This window comes from Pantherophis guttatus, chromosome 18 (assembly GCF_059756535.1).
Source record: "Pantherophis guttatus breed Tessera chromosome 18, ASM5975653v1, whole genome shotgun sequence".
NCBI classification, from domain to species: domain Eukaryota; kingdom Metazoa; phylum Chordata; class Lepidosauria; order Squamata; family Colubridae; genus Pantherophis; species Pantherophis guttatus.
This window is the reverse complement of record NC_142080.1, coordinates 13790761-13815110: the sequence shown is the minus strand read 5'-3', so window position 1 is coordinate 13815110 and position 24350 is coordinate 13790761. Positions and strand designations below refer to the sequence as shown.

At 50.5% G+C, this 24350-nt stretch overlaps 1 protein-coding gene and 1 long non-coding RNA gene across 6 annotated transcripts in view; one reads left to right on the top strand and one right to left on the bottom strand.

Annotated features, from left to right (window-relative positions):
• MEF2D (myocyte enhancer factor 2D) overlaps nt 1–17698 on the bottom strand; it is an 86809-nt gene extending 69111 nt beyond the window's left edge. For 2 of the 4 annotated variants that reach the window (XM_034427011.3, XM_034427012.3), the window contains exon 1: nt 17536–17687. The gene's annotated coding sequence lies outside the window, so the exon portion shown is untranslated. Of the gene's footprint in view, nt 1–17535 lie in introns of all 4 variants that reach the window. The other 2 variants (XM_034427016.3, XM_034427017.3) reach the window with 2 other exon arrangements.
• LOC148111621 (uncharacterized) lies at nt 916–11138 on the top strand. Of its 2 annotated transcripts, none has more exons than XR_015730427.1 (3): nt 916–1129; nt 1252–1435; nt 11083–11138. It is a non-coding gene; the product is annotated as an uncharacterized LOC148111621 (long non-coding RNA). The 2 variants fall into 2 exon arrangements; XR_015730426.1 differs by lacking the exon at nt 11083–11138 and adding an exon at nt 5569–5972.
• Nucleotides 17699–24350: the final 6652 nt, after the last annotated feature.

Sequence of the window (24350 nt, the reverse complement as noted above, 5' to 3'; positions counted from 1 at the left end):
TCAGGGCTTGCTTCTGTATTTCCTGGGGCTGCTTGAGTGGAGGAGTCCAGCGCTGGGTTGAGGATTGGCTGGATCAGTTCCAAGATGAAGGTCTAGTCCAACGAGATGGACTAGACCAAGAATCCACTCTCTCCACAGGAAGGCTAAAGCTATCTTCATTGAGATTGGCTGTAAGAACGGAATCTTGCAAGTCTACTTGTGTTGAACCTTCTAATACTTCAATGAACTAGGGGGGTGTCTCTCTCTCTCTCTCTCTCTCTCTTGTGGACTTCAGATTGTGTCCCACCCCTTGTCAGTTTGGTAATAGAGCTCCCACAGCTCTTATCAAGGTCATCCTCCTCCTTGCTCTACAACATCTTCCAACCCTCACCATCTATGATTTCACCATGGTTTTTAAACGACCTTCCAACTTGCCAATGGCAACAAAGGTTGGATTCACACATCACACTAAGTCAACCCAAACAAATTACATTGTGACCGAGTGCTCTTCACAAACCATGCCAATAATGGATTAGAAAGTAAGACCCCTCTCCACTCTCCTATAAAACAGGGCTTCCAAGGAAACTGCAGTTTCTTAAAAACTAGTCCTCAGAAAGGAAAGAAATCTTTGCTCAGGGAAGCCCTGAGGGCAGCTGCAAGGCTGCAAAATTCCAATGGGAGTGGGGGGAAAGGGGGGGAGGACTGCCAGCAGGCCAGGTTCTCAGAGAAGCTGAAGCCCCCCCCCTCCAGTATGGGAAACTGGAGGGCTCTATCCCTTGAGGAATTCAGTCCAGCTGGCAGATCTCCACCCAAGGCCCCACCACCGACTGCCACCGCCTCCGGTGACGTTCAGACTGGCAGTGCCTCAGCCTTGCTGGGTGAAGCGATTAGCTAATTTTATTACTACTCCTCATGAGGGCTGCAACGAGATAAAGAGCCAGGCGGAGCTGAGCAGCCCCTCTTAGGCTGAGGACCAAGTAGGGGCATGTCTGGTAGTCTTGAGGGCTCTGTGGAATCTCCAGGTCCAGACCCTCTGGGCTGGGGGAGGGGGGGCACCTGGCCCTCTGGGGGCCTCCCAATGGCTGCTCTCCACAGCCAAAGGCTCCTTCTGTGCTTCCTGAGGTCAAGGAGCAGCAGGCAGGAGCTGAAGGTAAATAACAGATACAGATTTCAGTTTCAGCCTAGGAGGAAACCTGCTCTCCACAGGGTGGTGAGCAGATATGGTTGAGCTTAAAGTTCCTACAGCCCTAATCCACATCATTGTTTTCCCAGGCTTTGTGATGGCCCAGCCATCTTCAGCACTTGTGATGTGAGCCAGCAGTTCTCATCCTCCACTTCAGCCAGATGCTTCATGTGAACTAAAACTTATCAGCTAACCTGAAAGGATCAGCGAGTGACCACCTTATGTAGGACAATCTTTAGGAGAGCTCCTGAGTGCAGCTGCTCTCTTCCCTGGGTGAGCATTAAAGAAATGGGAAAGGAAGGAAGGGAGGGAGGGAGGGAGGGAGGGATTCCTTTGGATCATGTGCTTTTTTTCTCCCCCCCCCCATTACAGGAAGCCATTTAGTGACCATTCAGTTACTTTGGCACTGAACACAGAGACTTACAACAGATCCCCCTCCCCCGAGTTATGACCCATTGCAGGGCCTCTGCAATCATGTGATCTTTACAACCACATCACATAGTGATGTAAATTCCGGTCCATCTTTTAGTCATAAACCAAGGACCCCCTGTACTGCAGCAGAGAATTTGTCCCATTGCAAAATGTTAGATCAAGGGGCACCACAGTATTACCCTTTTTGTATTTAACTCACAAAGTAATAATTCCTATCTGAAGTGGAAAGCAACATTCCAGATCTTTGAGCAGTGATAGATGATTTTCTGTCCCTTCTAGAATATTAGTCCATTCCCTGAAACAAAAAGCTCGGAGGCTGCTGTTCTGCAGCCAACCTCACTAACTGTTCCTTGAACACCCCCCCCTCAGAGTAACGGACACCAGTGAAGGATTAAGGGGTATCATGTAGAAAGAAGAACAGGCACCCATTTCCAGGCAACCTTTCCCCCCACAGCTGGCCAGATGCAGAAACAGCTGTGTCCTATCACAACTCTTGCTCCACCTACTTAGGTGGCCTTTTTGTTACTCCCAAGGAGCACAACAACCTACAAGCTGCCTGCTTAACAACTGCCTCCTGGCTCCTTGCCCCTGGCAGTTGATGCTGGCTGCCTCTGGAGGTCTTTGCCAATATTGACTGCTAAGAGGCAATCGGGAAACACTTTTCAGAAAACTCTCTGAACTCTGATCTTGGGACATTCAACACGCTGTGTGATTTGAATCTAGCTACATCACATGGGCTTTCACACCACCATTGCAACCCTCAACCCTTTAGTTGCTTTCTCTGCTTCCACAAGATCCTTTGGGTCAGTCAGAAGAAATCACAATGACCTCCAACGTGGGCGCCCTACAGATTTAATGTACTTATGCTACCTGCAATTTTATTTTCCACATCTTTCTTAAAGTATAGTTGAAACAACCAGTCTCGTTTCCATTTACTTAGCCTCTGAAAGCGAATTGATGTCAACAGCTACACATAACCCAAGGCCCATTTCCTATATTTCAGCAGCTACCAGTCCTTTGGTAAGGCAGCCCACTTCAAGCCCCCCCCACCCCCCGAAAACAGGTGCCACCAAGAGTGAACGCAGGAAACATCTGCCTTTACAAGCAAATCCAGCTGGAGACAATCCAGCTGTTAGGTAGTGACGCAGATGGGTGCAGAAATAATACTCTCAAAAGGAGTTTATTTTTTCCTATCATCAAATCAGGACCCAGAACAGGCAGTTCTTCTCTCAAGAACTGCCGTACCACCAAGTAACAAAACAAAAATCCTACAAAAGTCGGATGCAAAATGCAAAGAATCAAAGATTTGGATCTCAGTAAACAATTGGCATTAGAGTGCCAAAGGCAGAACCATCTTACCTGAAAAAGAAGCTGTGGCATCCAATGAGCTGCTCAAGGAGGAAACCAGAAGAAAGCCCCCTCTCACAAGTTAGCCCGATGAGACTTCAGAAATGAAGTGGGATGCAGCCCCTCCCTCACATCCCTATGAAAGCTTCAAAAATGGAGAGGGGAAACGGAAGTATATTGGAAGCAGGAAATGTGGCTTTTGGACAAGCTGATTTCACAGGTAACTTCCAGAGACACTGAGGAAGAAGAGAATTACACCCTGAAGCTTGGGGAAAGGCCTGGAAAAGCTGAGTCCCTCCTTGATAAAGAGACAACCAATAAATGGGTTTGAAGACATTCAGTTCCCATCAGCTGGTTAAGCCATCAACCCAGGAGAGAGCAGCTGTACTCACCAAGGGTTCCTCAGTGCTTCCATGTGCTGCAAGACTTACTCTAGGTCAGGGGTGTCCAACCTCAGTAACTTTTAAGATCTGTGAACTTCAACTCCCAGAATTCCTCAGCCAGCTCTGCGAAGCTTTGCTGGCTGGGGAATTCTGGGAATTGAAGTTCACAAGTTTTAAAGCTGCCAAGGTTGGATACCCTGGTCCAAGTCTTCTGCTGTTCTTCACACTGAAAAATAAGGAATTATTTGGTGAAGGGATAAGAGGTTTCTGGCCTCTCTCAAAAGCCAGTGAACAATTTGTCAGGGAAAGAACTGCCCATCTTCACTTTGAATTTTGCTTTATGTGAAACCTGGGGACAACGTAGGAATATACAGGTAATCCTCAATTTACGGCCACAATTGAACCCAAAATTTATGTTGCCAAGTGAGAAATTTGTTAATTTTTGCCCCATTTTACGACCTTTCTTGCCACATTTGTTAAGTCAATCACTGCGGTTGTAAAATGGCAGTAACATGATGTTGCACTACATCGCTTAGCGACAAGAGTCACCGTTTACCATAAGTAAGTGAGGAGTATCTGTTTAGTCCAGCATATTTAAATACGTATTTTGGAATTCAAGACAGGGGATTTAAGCACAGTAATAGAAAATAAGCTAATGGGGAAAGGAGCTCACACAATTGTGAGCAATTCCAACAATAAGGCAGAAAATGCCAGAAAATGCAACCCATTACCCAACAAGGCTTTCCCTGAGATTGGAGACGGCTGGGATGGTCCCATTCAACAAGCCTTCCCACCCCAAGCGCGAGGGTGGGCTCTCCATCTCAACAACTCCTCTTGATTCCCTGGGAGTCCCATTTCCTCCAGGACATTCCCAGGAACACTTCTGCATTCCACGCAGACCCCAGAGACATTTTCACAAACCAAACGTGGCCATGGGATGCAGTCCAGCAGTTTCTTTGCCAGCTCCAGAGAAAGTGACAGGGAGCATCTTAAATAAGCATCTTGTTTTCTGGAAAATGGATTTTTCATGACAGGCAAGACCTTTGGTGAGGCAACACACAGAATACCTCCAGTTCCAGCTATGTCCCTGCCCCCAACTTTTGGCAATGCTTTGCTACAAATTGGTGCCTATCAGGTTTCTGCTGCCCCATCCTCAAGATGAGCATACTTGATTCTTCAAGAGTTTGCCCAAAGTATAGAGGCCACTGGCCAAGGAGCCATCTCCATCCCTGCACCTAGCCACCAACTTCTCCCACCCTGCTGAGGCCGCAGCCCAGGAATCACCCCACAAGTTCGGTCTCGGTTCTATCACGCTGGGTGTGGATTGTGATCCCTTCAAGTGGTTTTGCTGGAGCTTCACTGGGCAGACAAAGGACCTGCCCCACACTTACGGCCCTGAGAAGCCAGCAGGTTCTTCATATCCCAAGCCTCCGGTTTTGGAGAGAGGGCAGATCAGGGCAACCAAGTCTCTGCTGCTATTTTTAATCGAAGTACATAAAACAAACCCCAAAAATGCCTGGCTTCTCTTAAAGCCTATGAATATGCATTTAAGCTTCACGTGCTCTAAATTTGGGAAGGAGCAATGACACCTCTTGACTACAAAGAGAAAGTCTTGTCTGCTTCATCAGAACCCTGGCTTTTCACTCAAGCAGGCTATTTTCAAGGACTCTCCTGAACTTGGATTCAGCGTGCTATAAATGTAGTTGGTTCTTCTGAAAACCTACAATTCTATTTGGCACTGGTGTGTAAGACCAATTATAAGGGGAGGAAAAGTCAGGGCAACTCTTGACCTCAAAAACAGCTAACAAAAAATATGAGGGGAAAAAAAGCCAGATACATCAGAACTAATGGTTTCATGCTCACTGCACACAGCCCTTTGGGCTCTGTAAAAAGGTGACCCCGGAGGATTCTGGGAAAGGCAGCTTTGTGAGAATTGCAAGAACCTTGCCAAGGTCAACTGGCTTGCCAAAGGGAAGGGCTTGGCCAACTCTGCCTGCCGGGCATTTGGATGGCACCTGCTATGCTGTACATGTGAAGGAGCCCTCTTGCTAAGCAAGGGAGACAGATGGAGAGGGGAGCCCAGGTACTTCCTGGAAGAGAGGCTGTAGGAGGAGCGCCACGTTAGTCTACAGTGGCAAAACCTCAGAAATCTGGTAGCACCTTTTCCAGGAAGAATGAAAATGAATATTAATAATGTATTCTGCTTCATAAAAATCTGAAAATCCCATTTGACTTTCTCTGCAGTGCAAAGAAAAGGAGAAAAGGGACGAAAGCAGAAAAACCAGATCAGCTCTGGGGTCAATCTGGAAAAAAGCCTCCTCAAACGCCATGGAGCATCTGTCAGGAAGGTCCCTGCCTCTGGGGCTTGAGCTGCTGCCTTGGGGGACTCCCTCTCCCACCCTCCAGACCCCCAAGTGGATCTGCTTGACTCAGAGCTAGAATCCCCAGGACACCTTGCCTTTCAGATGTAAAGGTGCAACTTGAGACACTGAGAAGCTGGCAATGTTTCATTTCTTATGGGGGGGGGGTGAGAGAGAGAGAGGGAGGGAGAGATTTTAAAAAGTCAAGAGCTTGGGCGAGAGAGCTGGAAAAGAAGACAAATGGAAACACCTGAATCTCCAGGTCCACCTCAAGCATGAAATTGCTCATCTTCTAGCAAAAATTCACACCGTGTCCTTAACGCTTGACCTCTGTCCGGAGGGCTGGAAAGGGGCCAATGTTATATCATTATTATTATTTTTTTTTGGAAAAGAGATCCACAGAAAATGAAGCTGTTATGGTTAAAGCTTTAAAAATTCAAGCATATGAAAGTCAGTTTGGTACCGTGGTTAAGGCATCAAGCTAGAAACCAGGAGATGAAGAGTTCTAGTCTCGCCTTGGGTACTAAGCCACCTGGGTGACTTTGGGCCAACCACTCTCTCTCAGCCCTAGGAAATAGGCAATCGCAAACTACTTCTGAAAAACTTTGGCAAGAAAACTGCAGGGACTTGTCCAGGCAGTGGCCAGAAGTCAAGACTGACTCAGAGCCCCCACCACCCCTCACTCCCACTTGGAAGGAAGCATTGCAAATGAGAAAGAATCAACATCTTTGCTGGAAACTTCAGTTATGTCTTGCTAATCTCTTACAATTACACGAGTACACAGTTGCAGGCGATCTGAAGACTTAGTTAATTTGTATTTTTTGAAAGACTCCTGGCAACCTTTCTTAAGAGCTCCTGAGTAGACTTAAAGACCATATGGGGTAGGAGGCCGTCTTAAAAAACAGCAATGGATTAAAGCACTGAATACAGGTAATAAGTATTTTTGCAAGAGGTATGCAGAAAAGTAATGTTCCCATAGGAGCCACATTTTTTGAAGGTTCATAATGTGAAATATTTAAAGGGCTTTAATCATTTTTTCATCATGTGGAGTTGAGCAGGGAAGCTGATGACACCAAATTATTGAGGAATAAAATCCACCTTTCCTATCTGTCCTGGTGAATTTGTAACCAGTGAGAATTATCTGAAAAGAGGAAGTGAGGCGGAAAGGAAGGTGGAGACCCAGTTTGTACAAGGGCACATTCCAGGATGGGGTGTTAGGAAAGAGACTGGAGCACCGAGCAGAGCTGTGGTCTCTTCAGACAAGTGGCCAAGGCAGGTAAGAACCAGGAGGGACAATCCCTAGGAGCGCTTCTGCATGGAACGAGGCCGTCATGCCGTCTGTTTATGGAACTATTCAAGAGCAAGTGGATGGGGTGGGGGGGTGTCTCCTGCCTTTTCAGAAACCAGCACAGCAGGCTGGAGACGGGGGAGCCAAGCAGCTACAGGGAAGCCCTAATCCTTGGGAGGCATGACTCCTGTCATCCACCCCAGGGGCTGCTTCACACTTCAGCTGCTGTTTCTAGCAAGAAGATCACGGAAGGAAGGGAGCAGACTTCCTACAACGTATTAAATGAAGCTGCCAATTGGTCCAGCATGTTTACAGACCCTAATATATTTGGTGGGCAGTCGCCCCTTCAGATACCCTAAGCTCCATTTGGGGTCACGCAGGACCTTAGTGAACCACCCGTTAATTCCTCAGGATTTGCAGCACACATGTGCTCTACCATCACGGACTGAGAAGCCACCAACTGGGGCAGATGGGAGAAGTGTGTCCTTGCATCACCTGCCATGTTTGGCCTGCAAAATGGAAGGGTAAAGCCAGAGAAAGGGTCAGCCTCGGTCAGGAAGACGATGGGCCCCATCTCTTGAGCAAGGCTTGTAAGTGACTTAGATCCATTGAGGGGACCCTGCTCTGACAGCAGCGACTCTGATGCTCAACACCTGAAAGCCACATCCAACCTGCAGCAACTTTTCTTTGGACGTCTGCCAGTTTGCGAACTCAATTCTAAATGCTGAAAAGACTAACAAAATGTTCTATTCTCACTCTCTCATATCTTTCCTACCTAAAATCTGACAAATTATTATTATTTTTTACTGAATATGTAACTAAAACAAAAATTGCTATGGGAACTATCTGGGTGCTGCAAAATCATCATCAGACATTTCTGGACAGGAAGAAGAATATTAGAGCAGGAACGGTAAACCAGGATAGAAAAGTTGAGAAGGAAAACTGGGCTATCTTGGTTTTACCCGATGAACGCTGGCACTCTCTCTTTAGAGAGGCAAAAGAGCCAGGCCATCATATCTTATGGGCTGCAATGCCGTCTGTTAATACAAAGGCTGGCGAGAGGCTTACCTTCTCTGACCTCGGTGGGAAAAAGGCCCTTCTGGCCAGCCACGCAGAGACTGAAGGGATGTGGGGAGCCAAGGTCATCCTTGACTTCTGCCTGCCTGCCTCCCTTGACAAGCTCTCGCAAAGCACCAGCCAGGCAGCCTTCTCAGCTCGGTGACTAAGACGCCTTACATAAGAGAGCAAGGAAGGAGCTCTTGCGGCATTTATGATGGATGCCCTGTGCACTTAAAGGTATTTCTGCTAAAGCCCAGCCCAGGGCAAAAGCCTCTTTCGGCTGAAGTCACAATGCCTCTTCAGCTTAGGTTTTGGGGCCTGCTGCGTTTGTCCCCAGGACACGTGCTTTTGACTCACAGGCCGCCTGGGTTTGGCCAAGACTTTTCAGAACTTCACACAAATTACACACGACAGATTCTCTCTCTCCATCCTGGGAGAAAGGAGGGCCATGACTTTGACATAAGGGCTCTTGTAGGTTCTTTGGTGGAAGCATCGGCCAGCCAGCACACAGTACTCTTTCTCTCTCTCTCCCTCCCTCCCTCCCTCCCTCTCCATCGGGGTCCTCCAAGAGTCTCATTAAGGAGCAAGCTGGGTTGAAGCTGCTCCTCAAGGAAGTCCCTCTGGGCCTACAGAGACGGGTGTCCTTCATATGCTGAGCTCCTTAATGGAGAGCCCAATTCTGGGACCTGGGAAAGAGCCTGGCTTCTGTCTCCGGGTAAGTGACAGCTCATGCCACCCCAGGGCTGAGGAATGACGTTCCTCAGGGCCTGTGCATCCTGCCATCAGGGCCTGTGACATTTGCATCTTGCCATCAGGGCTTGTGACACGACTGACAGCCCAGAAGGACAGGTGTCCCTCTGCAGCGGAGAAGAGCAGGGGAAGAGACGTGACACCATCAACGTGGGCTCTTCCTAAAGCTGCCAGTTCCTGCTGGCGACTCGGCCTGCGCTTCGCTCTCCTCCCGGGGCTGCTTCGTCCTGGCTGAGAGGCGGTGCACAGCCCTCCCGGGGCTGCCTGGCCCCTCAGGAAACGGGGAGAGCAGGCCAAGCACAGAGGGCAGCCAATTCCTCCTCTGCAACGCCACATTCAACGTTCACAAGCCGGCTTCGAGAATGTACAAATGATCCTCTTACCCAGAGAGTGTTCCCAGCCCCCCACTTCAGCTAAAGAGACTCCTAGGAGGGAGCTTCCCATGTGAGTAGCTAAAACACAAGCAGCTCTGACAACAGAGGAAAAAGAAAGCAGTGGGGGTACGAGGGAACCCCGACACACCGGTGTTGCTGTCCAGAGCCATTTAGTGCTGGCCCACCTGAAAACCATCACAAATCCGCTGTTAAGACTCCTTGCAATTTTATGCATGGGGGAGGAGGAAATGGATAGATTATGAGTAGAAATTGCTAAATTAGGATTTATTATATAATTTTATAGCTGAATGTTGTTTTGAAATGTAGTATAAGGGGGATATAATAATATTGTTAGAAAGAAAGGGTCAGCATATGGGGGGTGGAGTAAAAAGGATGGTAAAGTATTATATAATCTGTTACTAATTTGGGTTTTATCTTGGAGAAGCCACAGGGGGAGGGGAGGGGGGATTAGGGAGAAGGGGGGAAAAAAAGGGGGGAAAATCTGTATTTGAAAAACTTTTTCAATAATAATAAAAAAAAAGACTCCTTGCAATTTGCCTACCGAGCAAATAGAATGGCAGATGATGCTGTTAATATGGCTCTGCACTACATCCTACAACATCTTGAATCTCCAAAGGCCAATGCAAGGGTCCTCTTTGTAGACTTCAGCTCAGCATTCAATACCACCATTCCAGATATTCTTCTAATTAAACTGATTCAGCTAGCCGTGCCTGACCACCCTTGTAAGCTCTCTATCAGACAGGAAGCAGCAGGTGAAGCTAGGCAAAATCATATCAGAGAGAATTAGCATGGAGGCCCCCAGGGCTGTGTGGTCTCTCTACTTCTCCCTCTATACCAATGATTACATCTCAAAGGATCCCTCTGTTAAAATACTGAAATTTGCAGATGATACAATAGTGATTGGTCTCATTCGAGACAACAACAAATCTGCTTTGAGACGGGAGCTTGAACTAGCTAGCCTTGTGGTATGGCCAGAACAATCTTGAACTAAACACACTCAAAACCGTAGAAATTATGATAGATTTTAGGAGAAACCCTCCTATACTACCACCTCTTACAAGCTCTTGCTCAGAGCCTCCCATTCAGCAGAGCACTTCCTATTTCTTCCTTCCTTTCACTTCTGCAAGTTAGACGTCACTCTCCTTAAGGACAAACGAAACAACCGCCAGCCTTTTCCAGGAAATCAGAAGATGGAATTACGTTTTCCAGTTGGAGCTCAGATTCAAACAAGCTATGTTAGGAGCTGATACAGAGGAATTTTAAACTTCTACATTTAATGCAGAGGGAAGTCCTCAACTTATGACCAGTTGGTACCAGCATCTCCATTGTTAAGCAAAATGCTTATTAAGTGAATTGCACCAGATTTCATAACCTTTTTTGGCTTGGTTAAGCAAATCACTGGATTTTTTTAAGCAAATCAGGCTTCCCCCATTGACTTTGCTTGTCAGGAGCTGGTTGGGAGGGGGGCAAATGGGGGGGGAGTGTCACATGACCCCAGGACGCTGCAGCCATCAAAAATTCATGCTATTTGTCGAGCACCTGAATTCTGATCATGTGACTGTGGGTTGCTACAACAATCCCAAGTGTTGTAAGTTACTTTTCTTAGTGCCGTTATAATTTCAAGCGATTGTTAAATGAATGGTTGTAAGTCAAGGACTACCTGTACTTAAGAAGCGTGTGTGCGATAAAGAGGAGTTTCAGCCAAAAATAAATGGGGAAACTCAAGAAACTGGCTGGCTGGAGGTGACGAGATCCTGAAAAAGTGATGAAAGGCCCTGAAGCAGCCTGTGGATGTTGCTATCAATTAGAGTTAACTACATTTCCTTTTGTTCTTTCCTTATCTCAACCGTTTAACTTGTAAAGTTTTTGGGCTTATTATTTTGTACTCTATTTCTTTGCTTCGTAGAATGGTGTTCCCCAGAAGAGATCAAAATAGGACGGGCAGAGCTGTGTGCTTGCAGGTAAGGCTACCTCCTACTCAACAAGAGGCAGTGTCTGACTGACCTGGTCTGGACTGGGACGCTAAGCAGGGCTGGGCATGGTTAGCTTTGGATGATGCTGGAGTCAAGGAAAGCAGCTGCCATTGTGCCAAGAGAAGGGCACGGCCATCTCAGGAGATCCTTCCTGAGATACTGGGCTTGAGGCAAGGCGGCCAGCTGGTCTCTGGAGAGCATCCTGGCTCTCCACTTCTGAGACTTCAGCGGGAATTACTTGGATGAATATTTTACACTACCTTTTCTTATTTTTAACAAAACAGACAAAATGATTCCCTGGCTATGTTCTCCTGTGGAAGAACAGAATGTCTCCTCTTAGAGAAGCATCATGCCCACTGGCTCCTTTCACTTATTTATTTATTTATTTATTTATTAAATTTTTATACCGCCCTTCTCCCGAAGGACTCAGGGCGGTGAACAGCCAAGGTTAAAATACATACAGTATGAAAATTTAAAATAATTTAAAAAATAATTAAATCAATTTGGCTTCCCAATTTTAAAACCCCTTACCCATAAAATTAATCCATTAAAATCTTAAGCCAGCCCGGCTCGCTGAAACAAGAAAGTTTTCAGAGCCCGGCGGAAAGTACGGAGGTCTGGGATCAGTCGTATCCCTGGGGGTAGCTCGTTCCAGAGGGCGGGTGCCCCCACAGAGAAGGCTTTCCCCCTGGGGGTCGCCAGTCGACATTGCTTGACCGACAGGACCCTGAGGAGACCCTCTCTGTGGGAGCGTACTGGCCGGTGGGAGGTTATCGGTGGCAGAAGGTGGTCTCATAGATATCCAGGCCCTCAGCCACTTATCTTGCCTGTAGTGTGCTAAGAAGGCAACAACAACAGGTAAACAAGCCTAACAAGATGGTGACCACAACCGCGTGAACATGATGGAAAGTCAGCCTTGGGCGAGATGGGTGGCTATAGAAATATGACTAATAACAAATACAATGAAATATGGCCTTCAAACCTACCTATCCCTCACTGCCTACTTTCAAAAGCTAAACCTTAGCATCCAATAGCTGAGCAGTTTGTCCCATTAATGAGCAGGAATCACTTCCTTTGACTGCTTCCCAACCTCAGGAACTTTAAGAAGTGTCGACTCCACCTCCCAGAATTCCTCAACTAGCATAGCTGGCTGAAGAATTCTGGGAGTTACAGTTCACCCACCTTAAAGTTCCCAAGGTTGGGAAACACAGCTGTGGTTGATTACTCAGCTTGTATCCCACTGTCATGTCTTTGGATTTCTGGCTGTTGCTGCTCAGGACACTACTAGAGCAGAAATTCAGGCCAACAACGATGCCTCCAGTACAAAGGGCATAACATCCAGGAGGCCTATAATGAGGAGCCAGGCTTCTTTGCCCCCTTGGCCTCATTCTCTACACCAAAGCCCAGCTGGTGAACTGGGCACCCAACAGGCTCAAGTGGGAAGACATTCTTGAGGCTAAACAGCGCCAAATGCAGACAGAACTTGGCATCAACTTTCTCTGGAGAACAGCAGCACTTCGAGTCTGAGCCGGCTGCCTCAGTCGCTCATTGTGAAATAATGACTTGACTGACCAGCTCCTTTGCAAAGAATGCAGAAAAGCAGATTGACATCAGCTTCCTGACCAAGAAGCTCTCCACAAAGCCTGATGAGGGCTCTGCTGCTAAGAGGCTGATTCCTCCCCACCCTTACCAAGACTCCTGCTAGGCTGACTCACCTTGAACTGCTTGACAACTGGAATGACTCCATGCTTCCCAGGGACACTTACAGATGTTGCAGATTTGCCATGGGCTGGCATCCATCAATAACCCAATGCTCCCCTGAGACAGCAGGTGTGGACCATGGGGCTTGGTGTCCCTGCATACCCACCTACCCATCAGGGAATCAACAACATCCATCCGCTCCTTCAGCAGTGGGACATTCAGTGTCTGGTACAAACATTTACAATCTAGGCAGGAGATGCAAATCTTGGTAAGGCAAGATAGTACATAAATAGGGTCACTTGAACAGATTTGATCTGTAGGATGGGGAGACAAAGAGTTTTATGGCAAAGAAAAAAAATATAGTTCACACCTGCAGAATTTGTGGCTGCCAAAAGTGGCCAAGCCCTTTGTTTCTTCTTTTTTATCCCACGGAAGCCCACGGCTAAACCAACCCTCAAAAGAAGAACAGGAGTCCCAGCATGTAGATAAACGGAGCTAAGCCTCTGAAGAACCAGTGGCTTTTCTTTCTCCAGAGCTACAAAGGGAGAAACCTTTGGGGTTTCTCAGCAATCCAGATTTTAAAGGGGAAAACAGATTGCAAAACCAAGGAACGAGGTAGGATTACTGTGGTTTTTATCATACCACATCCAGATTTGCTAATGTTGTGGATTGTTTTGTTGAAACTGTTCATAGATTCCTCTTTCTGCATTCCTCTTGTGAAGACTTCTGAACCATTTTGCCTGTCAGTAGCTAGATAAAGAAATCTTGGAAGGCCCCGCTTGAATTTGTCCCCCTCATCTCCTGGCTGGGCAACAATTTCAGGTCTTGGAGAAATTCCTCTCCAGCTTCACAGCACACTTGAAGCCACCGTGTGATTTGCATGCCTTTGGCCTAGCACATTTTGGGGGGTTGCAGCTACTACTGTTTTTAAAGTATAAATGCTAAAGCATTGTGACATTACACAAATCCAGCCAACTGTGGCTTATTAACTAAACTGTGATTAAGCAAACTGATGTGGGAAGCCAGAGACTGCTCTTTTTTGGGCACCGTGATTGGATTTACTTTTAGCCTATTCTTCTGTCTACATAAGTTATTTAAAACTGAACAACTGAGGAGTGAATCAAACCATTAAAAAGTAAAGAGTTACAACCGAACAGAAGCATTAAAAAAGAGAAAATTATAGCTCACCATAAAAACAAAATCATGAACAGCAGCAACAAGCACCAAACGTTAAAGGTCAGGGCACCAAAAGGCAAAATTAAAACCATGGGCACAGCCAAGGATCCCAAACTATGGTTTCTCGCAGCTGCCTGCAGAGTTGGGGCGATGAGCACCTTGTGCTTTTCAAGAACCAGGCAAAGTTTCGGGTTCAGAGAGGTCCCTCACCCACAATCTGCCCCCTGGGCAACCCTGCCCGTCTGTCTCCATTGGCCAGATTCAAAAAGCAGTTCAGCCTCTCTCCAAAGGACGCCAGAACCGAAGATGCTTCAGCCAGGCAGGGATAACGCCAAATATTTTCACTAAGACTGAAGAAGAGATAAGCACGAAAGTGGGCTCTCCTGTGGCTACAAATAAGGAAGAGATTAGGCGTTTCTGACCTCGTTTTTCCCTCCATCTTTGCCCTTCAGAGCAGAAGGCGGCTGGCACCATTGAGAGAAAATGCCGCCCTCCATAAAAGCGTTTCAAAATCAAACATGACAATAATGCAAATTGTCAAAATGCAACTAATGGAGCAGAGGAGGAGGAAGAACGGAGGGATGCCAGGCAAAGGCTGCCAACCCAAAATGCTGCCCAGAAGAGGGGCAGAGGGGAAACCGGCAACAGCCAGAGCTCCAGCAACCACCTGCAGCAGAGCGGCCTGGCTTTGCTGAAAATGCCCACACGCTCTGCCTGTCCAGGAAGATGGCAGCCGGGCTCTCTCCCAGGCCAGGCGGGGATGGGGGTGGGAAGAGGGGATTGCCACAATACTGAAAGCGACAACTGGCAAGCCTGAAGCAAGGCAGCGGATGCAAATGGTGTGTGTGCCCACCCAAACAAGGAGCGTTTGGGCCCCTCGGAGGCTGCTGCTCCAGCCCAGTCCAACCGAAAGAAACAAGGGAGGGGAGGCTGCAGAGGGAAGGGCCAACTGTGCCCCTTGAGACATGGGGCAGGGATGGGGTTAGAAAGGTAGGATTTTTGTAACCCAAAGCTGGGCAAGCATTTCTCTCCCCCTCAAGCCTTTACACCAACCCTTTCCACACCAGCACCTGAAATGGTCCAAACTGCACCAAAATCTCCTTCTCGGGCACCAGCCAAACGTTCCTTCCTTCCCTTCCTACCGAAATTGCTGAGGCTTCTCCTGGGTGGCTAGATCTGAAATTCAGCACCAGCACAAAGCTCCGGCAGCCCCGATCAACAGAGAAGCCTGAAAATGGGGCGCTTACAAAAACCTTTCAAAAGAGGCAATTCAGGCGTGTATTTCAAGGAAGAGACCAAAAGGAGATGCCACGATGCAGCCAGGTTAGAGAGAAGGCTGAATTTCACTCTCTCACTGCCTCCTCACACAGCCTTGTTTTGCAGGGAGCAGATCCAGAGACAACGGCAAAACCGTTAAGCGCCCCTAGACGAAGGATTCTCCCTTCCTGGAAAGACACTGGCCCAAATTTAGGGGAGAGCAACCCAAAGAATGCCCTTCCCTTCATGCCCATCGCTGGCTTGGCATTCAAGGATTCTCTCAGCAGCTGAGGCTACAGATTGTTCAGATGCTGCACAAACTCTCAACTTACATAACCAGAATAAATGGTGCATGTCAGCCACATCAAGCCATGGTTAACACGAGGCAATGAGACACTCAGCCTTCTTCTCCTCTGACCATTAGGATCAACCCTCCTCAAAGACATGTTCGTGCCCCGTTTCTCTACAGAGGCGCGCCCCAGAAGAGGAGGGCTGCTGGTTCCAGTCAGGAGACTCACAAAAAGTGCAACATGGGCTGTATTGACACAACATGTTTCAGTGGCTCAATGGGAGGCCCGGTGGCTACACTCCCACGTGCTCAGCGTGGCTAATTTTAGTCCTGTGCAATTTGGTGTGAAGCGCCTCCTTGCCCGGCTGAGGGTTTGGCATACGGCGTTCATTCAGGAACCAAGCTAAACAAGTTATGGGAACCCGGCTATGGGGACACAATCCCTCCTGGGCCCTGTGAGAGCGCGCACACACAGCTGTGCCAACCTTCACCTAGATAGCAGACAGAAAGGGGGAAGACAAAACCGTTGTGGCAGTCGGTCATATTTCACTGATCTCATGCAAGAGCAAGGACTTGTGGACCTCCTTGATCCTTTCAACTGTGGAACCTGCCTGCCTCCCTCTCCCCAGGTTCCCTGCTCCAAAACAAGCTTTCTGCCAGCTCAGGGCTTGGTGTCCACTGCCCCCCCCTGACTCCTGCCAATGATACAAGTCTGACTGGCACAGTTGGCTTGTTCACGGGGTGGGCCAAACGGCGACTCTCACCGAGGCACCACGAGAGCCCAGTCTTCGCGGCCGACAGGCCAGAGGCTGCCCGTTGCCTGCTGGAGACCCACTGCCAGGGCAGCAGCAAGCGAGGTCTGAAATGCCGGCAGAAGAGGAGCCCGGTGACCCCTCCAACTCAGGGGACAGAAGTGGCCACCTCCAGAAAGTGGAAAACCAAACCCAGTGGCTGGTTTCACAACAGGCTTACTCATAATAAATTTGGCCACAGTTTAGGGAAATAATCCAACAGGAATACACAGGCCAATTTTGCAGGGCATTCTGTCCTAAAATGGCGTTGCCCAGTGGTGGTTCAGGCCCTGTGTCTGCATGGCACCCAAAGCCAGCAACCCAACTAGCCTGGCATGTCAAACCTATCTGGGTGTTCTTTACATAGACCCACATCACCCAAACGCGGGGAAATTCAATTTGAGAACAATTATCTTACCCTCCGATAAATCCATAACCACCAAGAAAGGCAGTTTCAAAGAATCATCACATTCAACAGGAGAGGAACAAAATGCCCACCAACAGGCAGGGAAATTGTTAGAAAGCAACTTGCAATTCTATGAGAACCTGGATGCTTTCCCACAGAGGCTGCGTTCCCACACCTTATTTACCCCATTGACCCAATCTGGGACTTTGCCTGACATGCAGAAGAATGGTAAATTAGCCGCAACGGCCGGGTCAAAACAACTCATCGAGATTAACACTGAGAAAGGTTAACTTATAATGGGGATGCAGTCAAATTGGTTCACGTGCTGAGCCGCCATGGATAGGATAGATCCTAAATCCTCTGCCACAATTCTCACATCCAAGGCATGGTAAGTCTGGCACGTCGTGTGAAGGAAAGGCGGCCGTCCCGTCCCTCATTCCCAACTTGGTCCACCAAGGCCGTTGCCCTCCATCCAGCAGCTCAGCCCAGGGAGGGCCCGGCAGACTCGGGGTCAGGGAGGGCAGCTGAGCCCCAGCCACGCGCCCCCAAAGCGGCTCCTGGGAAGGGGGTGGGGGGGTTGCCTCTGCCCCCCCCGGAGCCCCTTCCGATCCCCGAGCGCGGCGGGGGGGGGCTGCCAGGCGGAAAGGCCCCCCCTCCCCCCTCCCCCAAGGGCGCGCCGCTGCCCCCCGCCCGCCCGCCCACCCGACTTCCGGCCGACCCTCCGGGGCTGGCGGCGGCGCTGGGGGGACCGGCGGGCGCTGCTCACCTGCGGGCCTCCTGCTCCTCCTGACCGCTCGGCTCCGCTGCCTTCCGCGCTGGCTGCTCCGAGGCCGCCGCGGCCACTCAGCCCCTCCGGCAGCCAGCAGGGCGGGCCAGGCGGCCGAGGAAGCGGGGCAGCTGCGGCGGGGACCAATCGCCGCGCCGGGGAGGGGGGGAGGGAGGGGGGGCCGCCTCGCCCGTATCCCTCCGCCCGCACCGGCCCAGGAGGAGCGCCCGGGGGGGGGAGGGGAGGGGGGGAGCCGGCCTGAGCCCCGACCTCTCCCGGGGATGCCCGCCCGACACCCGCTTCCCTCGCCGGCCCCGGGCTACCGTTCCGGCGGGGCAGCGGCGTGAGAGCCCGGGAGGGAAGGAGGGAGGGGGGAGCCCAGGCGGCCGCTGCGCCCTCGGGGCTCGGGAGGCGAGCGGGAAGCCACGGGGGGCCGGCGGGACCCCCAAACTCCGGCCTGAACCGGCGGCGCTCACATCCTATCGGGCCGGCGCCGCTTTCTGGGCCGAGGCGGGGCGGCGGCGATCGCGCGACACGTGTGCGGGAAGCGGGTCGTGGGGAGGCAGCCGGGCCGGGGACTACATTGCACGCGCGGCGGAGGGAGACGGTGTTGACGAGCGGAGGGCGGCGGTGAAGCCTCCGCGGGAGGAGGGCGAGTCCAGCCGGGCCTTCGGCGGAGGAAGCCCCGCTCTGCCCCCTCGCGGCCGGCCGACGGCCGTGCGTGGCCCCGCCCCGCGGCATTGACGTCACGCCTGCGTCACCGTCTCCGGCGCGACCAGACGGCGCGCGCGCCTTACGCCCCCTCGCGGGAGACGGCGGCCCCGCCCTCCCGGCTCCTCCCCTTCGGGACGCGGCTGCGCGATGCCCGCCAGACGAGCGGTGGGGGGGGGAGGGCGGTGCATCTAGCGCAGTGTTTCTCAACCTTGGAAGCTTGAAGATGGGTGGACTTCAACTCCCAGAATCCCCCAGCCAGCGTTGCTGGCTGGGGGATTCTGGGAGTTGAAGTCCACCCATCTTCAAGCTTCCAAGGTTGAGAAACACTGCGCTAGCGGCTTCCAAGCCCGCGTTCCAAAGCGCGTAGAGTAGAGCAACGCTCCCGCCTCTCCCCCCCCCTTCCCTCCCCTCCCCTCCCCTGCGTGTCTGCCGGGGGCCTCGGGCTCCGTTGAGAAGGATGCTGCCTTCCGGAAAATGGAGCAAAGCAATTTCCTTATAAAATAACTTTGCTTCCCTTTTTCTTCCATTGCAAATTTCTTGCATAAAGTAGCAGGACTAGTGGATGCAGCAACTCTATTTTGTCAAAGAAATCCCCTGTATGAGTTCCTTTGTCTGTTTTACAAAATCTGTCGCCTACCTACCGCCATCATTTTCATTGGGTGCCGGAAAAAAAGCCAGAACGGGAGGGAAGGTTTCGGGTTATCCCGGGGTCTGAGCTCCCCCCGAGGGCTCTGCTGCAGCCACCGTGTAGAGGCCGCTTGCCCGGGTCTCTGGTGCTCCAAAGGGCCTGAACCGAGCCAGCTTCTAGCCGGGATGCCTTCCTCTCCGGCCAATAAATAAATCCCTCCGCGCGTCCTCTAGACTGCAGTCCCTGGATGATTGGCAGCTTTTAACGCTCCTCTCCTGGGGATGCTTCGCTCTGAACTGGTCTTTCCCAGCTGTTTTCCACTTTCAGAACAACTGGACAAAACTGAGCAAAGAGCCGACCTCCTGGATTCCTCCCAGCCCAAGTATGTCGGTCTCTTGTGCTGGCCCACTGCAGAAGAGACTCAGCGGGGCTCAGGCCCTGGTTCATGAGCGGGAGAAGTTTAGACAAAACTGTCCTGGGGATCCTAAGTATCAAGATGACCTCAATGTGACTTCTGGAGCTGTAACACCCCCCCCCCTTTTCTCGCATCAAGAGCTGTGACCTCACTCTCAGGACGGCCTTGCCCGGCTGTTTAGGCAGCCAGTGATCACTTGCCCCCCCCATTACTCCTGATGTCCTACCCAGAATATAATGGAACCATAATCACTACAACTCAAATTGCAAGAAAGCGAATGAATGCCATTCCTCTTCTCCCCTCAAACCTCCTGTCCGCGTTCAGGTTCAGTAGACCTCAAGGCTATTTTTGACCTGCTTAATTATAGGGGGGAAATCCATCAGCACCCAGGACAGATGCCTTCCGAGAGAAGCCGGGAGAAAACTGCTCTTCACCAGAGTCCTCTGTGTACAGCGGCAGCCATCAATGGAGAACTCTGAGGTGGCAGCACTTCCAAAGGCTTGAGAAAAAATAAATACAATTAAACATTTGGAGGGGGGAGGTGAGGGCTTAACAAGATCTTCTTTATCTCCTGCCTTTGGGGAATTTCTATCTGCCGATCTGTCTGACCTACCTCTTACTCTGGGGAGAAGCCTTAGCCTCCTCCGCCTCCTCCTCCACCGTCTCCTAATAGAATATCCTGGTTACGTTTACCCAACACCATACTATCTACTTATTTACTTATCCAACATATACGCTGCTTTATTATTTAACAAACCATAAATAATTCATATTGGCTTACCACAAAATTAAACAAAATCAGCAGATCAAAATAAATAAACACAATAGTAATGTATATGTAAATTAATTAACCAAGAAATCCAGCTCTATCAGCACTCACTTAGTTCCCAAAATCACTCTGGAAGAGTTTGGGCTTCACTAGCAATGTGGCCAGCCAGAATATGGGTGCCAAGAGAGAAAAGCCAGCCATTTCTGGCTCTGCCACCCCACAGAAAGCAGGAAGTGTAAGCCCCCTCTGATGGTAAGCAACGTCAGGCAACACACAGCGCGCACACACACACACATGAAATAATCAGCAAAATGCAGCCTTGAGATCCAAGTAATTAAAAGGGAAAATGGTCTAAAGAGGCCATTCATGCCTTGGTCTCTTCCCTCCTAGATTACTGCAGCATCCTCTACATGGGGCTGCCTTTGAAGGCCACCCGAGAAACAACTGGCCCAGAATGTGGCAGCACATGCAGTGAAGGGGTTTCCCCATGTATCCATGTGGGTACTTTACACCCCTGTTGTGTGAGCTGGATAGACTCCCAGTACCTTCCAGGTGCAATTCAAGATACTGGCTATGACAGTAAAGTAGGGGTCTCCAAGCTTGGCAATTTTAAAACTTGTGGACTTCAACTGCCAGAATTCCTGAACTGGCTAAAGAATTCTGGAAATCAAAATCCACAAGTCAATGGCAGCTTTCCCAACCTTCCTCTCAGTGCCTTCCCTCTTCTCTGCATAAGAGAAATGGGGAGAGGTCAGTTGCAGGTGCTTTGCTGGACACCCCCCCCAGCTTCCTATATTCAAACTGTCTCATGAAACCCAGTTTTGCACTTGTCCCCTGTCATTCAGCCCCCTCCATTCTTTCCTTTTCTTCTGCAACTTCTGCGTCCCAACTGTTTTTGAGGTTCTCTTGTATACCCCCACCTCTTGCTTCCCTCTAGCAAAGTGGGCCAAAGCCAGCCATTTTCGCCTCTTTGCACATGTATTTGTTGCTAGGAGGAGCAGACCATATTTGTCCACCTGGAAATGTCTTTATGCGCTATCCCATCCTGAATATACACACTCTAGAAATGCAGGCATGTGCTCTAGTTTCCACCATTTATGAGTAACATCCAATTTCTTGCTCTATTTTTGCCAGCAAATGCAGCTGCTTTGATCTTCCATACATTCATTTTCAAAGCTGTGGTTGTCACTCATACAGTATAAAATGGCTTCTCAGCCAAGAGCACAGCTTTGTCTGCCTGCAAAAGTGTGCACACTTTCCCATGTGCAACCAACAAAATTCTACCCCGTCCCCTCTTTTGCTGATCAGAATGCCTTTTAATCTCATTCAGGTCAGGGTCATCTTAGAGACTGACCCATAGAGGGGAGAGAAAGAACCTGAAGCAGAAGGACGAGGGTCCGCAGGGACTGGGGAGGGAGGGTGGGCGAGCAAGGGTTGCACGAGGCTGAAGTTCCAGGCCATCCTAGAGCAGGTCCAGTTAGGCAAGTGATGAGAAATACTTGTGGAGAAGAGGCAACTCTAGGGAGACATCAAAGCTGCCAGAGCTGATGTCTAGGAAATGGGGCGTTCAGATTAGTTCCAGAAGGAAGGACTAGAAACAAGGAAGCACTTGGTTGGACATCAGCTGTCCGGGGTGGAGCACTCAGGACAGGGTGGATCTCCTTCCATGGAGAGGTGTGGGGTGCGGATTCCTGGGCAGACTGGATGGCCTCCAAGATTCCCTCCAACCCTTATATATGGGGTCCTGTAGCTGTGACCCTGGCTAAATTGTATTGTGAGCTGCATAAATGCTAAAACAGTATGAGATGAAGGGGACTTCATCTTGGGCTCTTTATGCTGCAGTGAGAGGCAAACTGTAAGGAAAGGCCCTTGTTTTCACAGACAGACAACCGGCCTTTTCCCAGCTCTTCCTCTTTGCTCCTCTTCTGTGCGAAATCACAACAGACGCTGACCTTCGTCATTGCTTTGTTCAGTCAAGGTCTCCACTTCATGCTTCTTAGTAACATGGAGAATAATGTCGTGATTGGCTTATTGGCCAGTCACACCTGTGCTACGCAGGATTCCCTGCCAGCATTAAGAACAGCACAATTGTGGCCACAATTTCAAAAAAGCCAGCAAGGTGCATTTTTACCTCGTCCCCTCACTGTTCTAAGCAAGCCAGGATCGCTAATGTCCAGAATGCCAGTGCCTGAATTCTCATTAGGCAGGAAGGGGAGTCAAGGGGGCTTTGCATGACTTACATCATAAGTAACCACTGAGCCCAATTTTGGGGAAGTTGAGGACACGCAGAGCCATTAATGAATCATCCAGGTTGAACATGTCTGACTTCCTAGGCTAGTTATCTGAGGCCCCACAGAAGCCCTGGCTGGCAAGGGGTCCCCCAGGGGCTTCCTCAGCCTGAGCCAGAATTAGTGGGGAATGAACGTTGGACCCTTAAGCCCCGAGAGGTGGAAGAGCAAGACCAGCGAGGGATTTGGCTCCCCAACGTCTCGCAACGTCAACAGAATGAAGGAGGGGTTCTCGTGATGCCCATATGTAAAGTAGCTCCCTGGGAGGGGCCAAGAGGGGACGGTGGGCAGCAGCTCCCGGCCTTGAACTCTGCACTTGCCTTTGGGTGGTATCCTATCCCCCCCTGCTTAAAAGCCCCCACTTCTCCCTCAGTTTGCAACATGACCCTTGATGAAACTCATCTGGCTCTACCCGGCTGCGGTTGCCAAGGCAATCAGATGTCGCCCTGGCAACCGTAACCACCTTATGTTCGTTAATTTGAAGAAGGTTCCCTGTCTAAGAAAGAAAATTGCTTTGGACGGTTATGCCAGTGTAGAAAGGCTGGCATCCCACCACCGCAATGACCATGGGGCAAAGCCCCGGTAGGGTTCTGCTGGGGCCCGTTTCAGGTTCCCTGTGCAAGAGAGGGACTTTCCGGCAGGAGACCAGAGTGGGGCTGGGTGGGGATGCCAGTGCACCTCCTCTGCCCACACAGCCCCAACCAAGGCCACTCCATCGGGGACCAGCCGGGAGCTTCAGAAGAGCCACGGTCAGACCACGGTTCTGAAGGCTCTCCGAGAGGCAAGGAGCCATCACGGTGGGAGCCGAGTGTGGCTTGCAAGGCCACAGGATTTGAATTGAAAGCCAGGCTGCTGCCCAGAAAGAAGGACCTCCAACCGAGCTGACCCACTCCTCAGTTGCAAACAGCTCAGCCCCACCCTCGTCCCAACACCAGAAACCATGATGGGAACAAATTGCAATTTAGCTCCCTCTGGGGTTGTTAATATCCATAACCTTGAAAGTACTAGGAGCAGCCATGGCTGTTTCCAGGGAAGGGATGTCCCAACACCCATTGATTCCCCCAGCTGGGTAGCAATGGGGGAGAGGGGGGCTCCCTTTGCAATGGTAGCTGGCCTGCCTGTAGCCAGATCTGCCAGGGATGAAGCTGAACAGTCCAAGGCAGCCTTTTTATTTCCTCACCTGTCATGGGCGGGGGAGGGGCTTCCCTCCTACAAAGAGCCAGGGCCACTCGGAGACTTGGGGAGAGCTGATGAAATACCAATCAAACTCCCTGCAATGTTAACGTGCTGCCCTAATGCTGAATTTTGGTTGGGGTTGCCAGGATCAGTGTGGACAGGCTGCCTGATCATGTGGAGCTGCTTCTCTGGATCATCTTGGCTCAGAAGATGCTGTCATCTCTCTGGCCAGCTGCACATCTGGCTGGCTGCTTGACCCTCTCCATGGCCAGCTTTTCCGGGATCAACATCTTGACCACCACACACAAGCCAGCCCTCGCAGGCCATCCCTGAAGTTACTCAACTGAGAGAATCGGTGGGCCTCGTCACCACCCACGTAGGGCTCCAAGCTTTCTCCCCATTTTCAGGGGAGGCGCTCCCGGCTCTTCCTCTGCCCCTTCTGCTCTGGCTGGCCGAGCCACAAGCCACAGATGCCCTGTTCTCCTGCCAGGGCTCTGCAGCCCTGGGTGGCCAAGTCACGTGGGGGCCCAGCCAGCCAACCAGACAGGGGTTGAAGGGTACCTCTGCTTCCCAGCCTGCCTCCCCTCCAGGCCCTGCCCATCGGTCGGAAAGAATGCAGAGGAGCCTTCCAAGAAACAGGAGGGTTGGGGCTGCCTGGCTCAGGGCTTCCTCCATTGCTATGCAGGAACAGCCTCCTCTGCTGCTGCCCAGCTCCTGCGGCAGGAGAGAAGCCTCCGAGATGGTCTGTGCAGCCAAAGGACAGGACAAGAGCTGGACATTCAAGCGGGTCTTCGGCTTCTAAGATTTGCAGGCACTGAAGGGTCC